Here is a 6,000-nt window from a genome sequence, read left to right on the forward strand (position 1 = left end):
ATGCTGTATGTTTTGTGGTCCAGTGTTTGAGAGATCTCCGGGGTTCAGATTAATTAAGACTGCTGGTCCTCCTAAAGGATCACCCTCCTCTTCAGCTTCTTTCAGCCTTCCCTAATTCAACAACAGGGGTCAGCTGCTTCTGTCCATTGGTTGGATGCAAATATCTGAACCTGGCTCTTTCAGCTGCTTGTTGGGTCTTTCAGAGGGCAGTTATGATAGATTCTTTTTTTGTGAGCACTCCATAGCCTCAGTAATAGTATCCAGCCTTGAGACCTCCCCTAGAGCTGGATCCCACTTTGGGCCTGTTGCTGGACCTTCATTTCCCCAGGCTCTTCTCCATTTCCATCCCTGTAATTCTTTCAGGCAGGAACACTTATGGGTCAAAGTTGTGACTGTGAGATGGCAACCCCACTTAAGAAAAAAAATTGTTGGGGTAAGGGGATGGACACAGAAACGAGCAGGTTAGAACTTGGTTGACATAATCAAAAGAACTCTATGCTAAGACATTACCCTAGGAATGCTGTGAGGTAGAGAAGAAAAAACTGAACTGACTGGGTCTAAAGGAAAATTGAATCTTTGTTTAATATACATGCGCTAGATTCTATCATGCTGTTTCTGAAGTTACTAACAAGCAAGGCTGCTTGACTAGCAATAACTCCAGGAGATGTGAGGCCTTCCAGATGGTCTCAATGATCCAGGACAAGAGATAAGGGGTACATATGAGACTCTCCCTGGCCCTGTACCTGCTGAAGATATTATGCCTTCCTACTACACATTCCAGCTTTTGGGCTGGTCCTTGTCTCCTGCGTTGAGCAGAACCACCCCTTTACCCCTTCTCCTACCTACTGGCCCCACATTTGACTGATTTTATATATCCTCTTGAAGAGGCAGAGTCATTGCTTGGACAATCTTGTACCTGCCTTCTAGAATTATTAAATCCTAAGCATTGTGTCCATGAATGAAAGGCAGGACAATAACAAAAGGATGCATGTGATTCTGTAAACTCCATGCACTTTGAGGGACAATGTGCCTGAACTTAAATGAGTATTCAGAAAACACTATACAGTTTATAATGAAGTAGATTATCCATATATTTCTGTACTTCAGTGTTGCATGCTCTGTGCATTCTGTAACTCTCTTTGTAGTGCATTCCCTTATTGAAAGTACACATGGTCACACTATATTTCTGTCAGGAATGGTCAGTTTGCAAAATATACAGGACATGTTGTAACCAGCATATTGCTGCCTTTCTTCAGGACACTTAATGTCCATGGTTTCATGTGACTTGACATTTAATAATCATGAAGCTTCCAAAGAGAAATATAAGCATGTCTCCAGCTGCAAAGCAAAAAGAACTGCATGTAGACCAAATGAGGCCTGGGGTGTGTAGTAAAGCATTGGGTACACAGTGGAAGAAAGAGGGTGTACAAGATTTAGCAGTGAGCCGGGCGTGGTGGCACACGCCTTTAATCCCAGCACTCGGGAGGCAGAGGCAGGCGGATTTCTGAGTTCAAGGCCAGCCTGGTCTACAAAGTGAGTTCCAGGACAGCCAGGGCTAAACAGAGAAACCCTGTCTTGAAAAACCAAAAAAAAAAAAAAAAAAGATTTAGCAGTGGGCAGCCAAGGTGGAGACCATCCTTGTCAGGGCTTTTCTCAATACATGTGTTTCTAAATGTCTAAAAGTGAACTCTTTCCAGGCTCATTGGAAGCTGAAAGTGGTAGAGACTCAACTCACCTCTACAACAAATGAAAAGAATTCTGGCGGTCTGTTCTCAGCCACAGGCTCCCTGATCCCCATGTACAAAGAACTAAGGCAGTGTAGTGAGATAAGAATGGTCAAGAGAGACTTTCTGGGAATGTGTGTGCTGACAAATGAGGAGCCTTTGAAATAGCTGTGGAATCTGATAACAGCCAATTGCTAAAGTTCATGCCCAGTGGAGCATTACAGACAAGTGACTCCAGCCTTTACCATGTAAGAATAACCATGACAGCTCTGTAGCTATAGGTGACAAACTGTAAGTGACAAGTAGTTTGAAGAAAGAGTAAGTAGCTGGTTAGACATTGACATTGGTGGAATGCTCTGCCATCGTGTAAAATCTGGTAGCATCTTACATCTGCAGAGCAGTGAGTATAGAACAAGACTTTATGCTCATGAAGATAGTTGATCTTGCCAACATGATAAAGCCTTCCTCATTGTAAGAGTTGGTGGACATAGGAGAATGGAAGGATTATAGTTGGTGAAGAGAGGACAAGCATCTGATGTGTTTGATTACAGAACCCAGCTCTGGGCCACCACTATGCCTCCTGTCATGACTTTTGAATGTGCCCAATGGGTGGGAAATGCTTGCCACATAATGCAAATAGGAAACATGAGGGGCAGAATGTGAATCTTATTGTGGAACTAAACTCACTATTGCCCAAAAGAAATATCCCTTATGTTAATTGTGGCACATTACCTTGGAATCTAGAGAGAGGCGCTTTTCTGTTAGTTCTCTATGCCTGCTCTCTTAACCTTTAATAGCATGTATTCTAACAATGAAGAAATAAGCACTCTAGGGTGGTTACACAAAGAGAAAGACTTCATTTGCCATTTAACTTTCATTCCCCTCTCCAAGACTATTTGTATGTTAAACTATTTCTAAACTTCAAATTTAAATTCAGACATTGCCTATTTGTTAGTTACTTTATGCTTTGACTTTTATTTACTTATTCATAAGTCTTTTATAAACCTTCATATCCCCTTATCATTGTCTCATTTTTGCTTATATTTAGAAGCATGAGAAATGTAAATTATTTCCAAACAATGAATTGTTTGTTAAAATGCCTCTGTGCTCATTCCTCTGTAGTCAAAAGTAGTCTATAAAACTAATTGTTGTAGATTCAAATGGCTTTTTAAAGTTTTTTTTTTTGTGCAAATATAAGATAAAATGAAATGAATACTCTGTATGACTTGGAACCATATTTCAGTTCTTTGAAAGCTGTTTTCTTTTCTTTGATCTATTTTGAAACATGTAAATATTTTAATATAATAACTAGAATCAAAAATTTTAAAGCAAATATTTCACAACCATCAACAGTTCTTATCCAAAACTTTATTGTGTAGTCTTCTTGTCTGATGCTGCTATGTCACTACAGTTGAATGATGTTGGTTCCTGAAGAGTATTCCCAAGTAGGGAGTGTCATCCTTAGCACAGGTTGGTGACCCTTGGCCTATTGAGAGCTGCTGGATGTTCAGTTACTATCAGCACATCTCATGCCAGAGTTTATCAGGTGACAAGAACTTCTAAGACCTAATAGCAAGAGTTGAGGGCATTGGAACATATGCTTTTTCCTGGTGTTTTGCGGTCCCCTTCCTGGACAACTGCAGTCCCTACTAGCTGCTACCTCAGTCCAGCAGTACTCATTCTTCAACTCTAAGTTCTTTTTGCAAACAAGTGTGGATATTTTATCCTTATCATTTTCCTCCTCCCTTTTGCCCAAGATACACAAACTTTTGTCTAACCCAGTGATTTGCAAAAGTGGTTGTAGCCCCTTTTGAGGTCAAATGACACTTTCACAGGGGTTGCCTATGATAATCCTGCAAAGTAGGTATTTACATTATGATTCATGACAGTAGCAAAATTACAGTTATAAAGTAGCAGAAAACTGTATGGTTGGAGGTCACCATAACACAAGAAACTATATTGAAGTGTCACTGCATTAGGGAGGTTGAGAGACATGGGTTAGATTAGACTCTAACCCAACTTCCATAGTTTGTGGCAGAGTAGTAGGCAGATCTCTATACCAGCCTAACTTCTCCTTACCACCTCCCCCGCCCCACCCCCCCATCTTCCTTCTTCTTGCAGTGCAAACGCCAAGTCACATGGACTTGGATTCTGACTCTCTTTTCTTTGCCAAGACTCATATTATTGAGCAAGTGAGGAGAGTTGAGCCAAACTGAACTAAGTGACGCCACAGCACACTGTGTAGTGCAGAGCTAGCACTTTGGATATTGTGTAATTAAGGCTTTAATGAACATCACATAGAGAATTAGACTCCAGATTGTGACACAAATAAATCTACTTGGCTTTTAGAAACATTCCTTAAAAAGAAATATTTTGGTATCAGAATGTGTTCAGGAGGGAAAGAGCCTGTGCCCTTGACACAGGAAGTAGATAACACCTGTCAGAAGAATCAAAACCACCTGCTTGGGTGCATCTGGTAATAAGTTTGCAGCTGGTGCTACACTCTACCACTTATGGACCATAACTCCAGGCAATAGAGAAGGTTCATAGTGGACAAAACCCTTCACAATCTGGAGGATCCCAGCTATGGGATTCCCGTCAAATTATGTTCCCTGGGGGTAAGCATTATAATACACCCCATCTTCATGATCTGGCTCTGCCAGTGATTTAAATTTTATGGGCTTATAATCTACACACTGTCCTTGTTCCTGATATAAAAACACCAGAACACAAGTCCTAGTACACTAAGTCTGTTCCCAAGAAAGTGAAACCATTGGAACACTATCCTGCAGCTTTCATATAAAAAGAAGCAGAAAGGCCAAAGTAACCCCTTCTGGTGGATTGTTTTATTCCACTACAAGGCAGTGCTGTTATTCCAAAGTAACCCCTTCTGCTAGACTGCTCCACTCCACTGCAAGGCAGTGCTGTTATTCTTGGGAAAACCCATCCTGGCTTTAACTACATCAATGTCTCATTGGTGTTTGTCAAAGGCATTCCTTTCCTGTTATTTTAGACTTTTTTCTGGAGTCTGAAAGAATCAAGTAGAATTGGCACTAGCATGGTACACTGTGTATGTTTTACTCATAAAAAGCCCCCAAGATACACTGAAAGTTCACTCCCACAGTTGTCTTTCTTTTGTAGAATTTCCAGGACAGCTTTTGGATCTTATGTTGAAAAGCCAAAATTTTCAAGAAGAATGAATATTGAAAATGTGTAGGAATAATCTTGGAATTCACAGTAAAGGACTCATCTCAGGAGGGGGATGGAGACAGTTGCTCCTGTTGATCACAGTTGACCCCTTCTTTTTCTTCTCTTTACAAATGTACCAAAATGCATTCCTCTTTTTAATCAATGTACAGAGTACACATTTTATTACAAGTATAGCTATTGAAAATGGCATTGAAAAATGTAAAACTGTCTTCTAGAATCTGAATGGAAGTAGGATTCTTGCACAAACAATATGTAAAGATATTAAAAGGCAATGCCAGAAAGACTTCTTCTCATGCTTCCTCTGTGCATTCTTTGTGTAAATGTGTGCCATATGTTAGGCTGTTTACAGAGAAAAAAGGTTTCTTTCTCAACCACACATCTGGTAGGCATGCCAACTCTGACAGAGAGAAGAATGGAGATGTGGCTCTTCCAGCGAATCCCCATATCCACTAATGGACCAGCAGCCATGAATGCCAGCAGCTCATAGCTCAAGTATGTTTCTAGAAAGGTCAACAAAAGACCTGCCTTATAGTTCAAAAGAATCCTAGTTTGGGGGAGTTGTATGTGTGTGTGTGTGGGGGGGGGGTAGGGGTTACCTGTGTTACAATGTAAATGTCCTTCCTAGAGTCCAGGCAGAAAATGGAGAAGAAAGCAGTCTTAATAAAGAAGGCCAGCACACCAGAAACATGGGTTCTCAAAGTAAGGTAGTGAGTAATGTGCCAGAGAAACATGTAGCACCCAAATCAGGAAGGTGACCTTTCACTGTGGAGCCTATGAGTTCTATCCTGAAGGCCATAGGAGCTGGCCTTCATTGGGATGATAAGAGGTTTCTGAGGGCCAGTGACATACATATCTGCGTAGTGGAGGGCATGGAAGAGAGACTGTATTAGTCAGGGTTCTCTAGAGTCACAGAACTTATGGATAGTCTCTATATAGTAAAAGAATTTATTGATGACTTACNGTNNNCAGCCCAATTCCCAACAATGGTTCAGTCGCAGCTGTGAATGGAAGTCCAAGGATCTAGCAGTTACTCAGTCTCACACAGCAAGCAGGCGAAGGAGCAAGA

The sequence above is a fragment of the Mus caroli genome, chromosome 16, assembly GCF_900094665.2.
Source record: "Mus caroli chromosome 16, CAROLI_EIJ_v1.1, whole genome shotgun sequence".
NCBI lineage: Eukaryota > Metazoa > Chordata > Mammalia > Rodentia > Muridae > Mus > Mus caroli.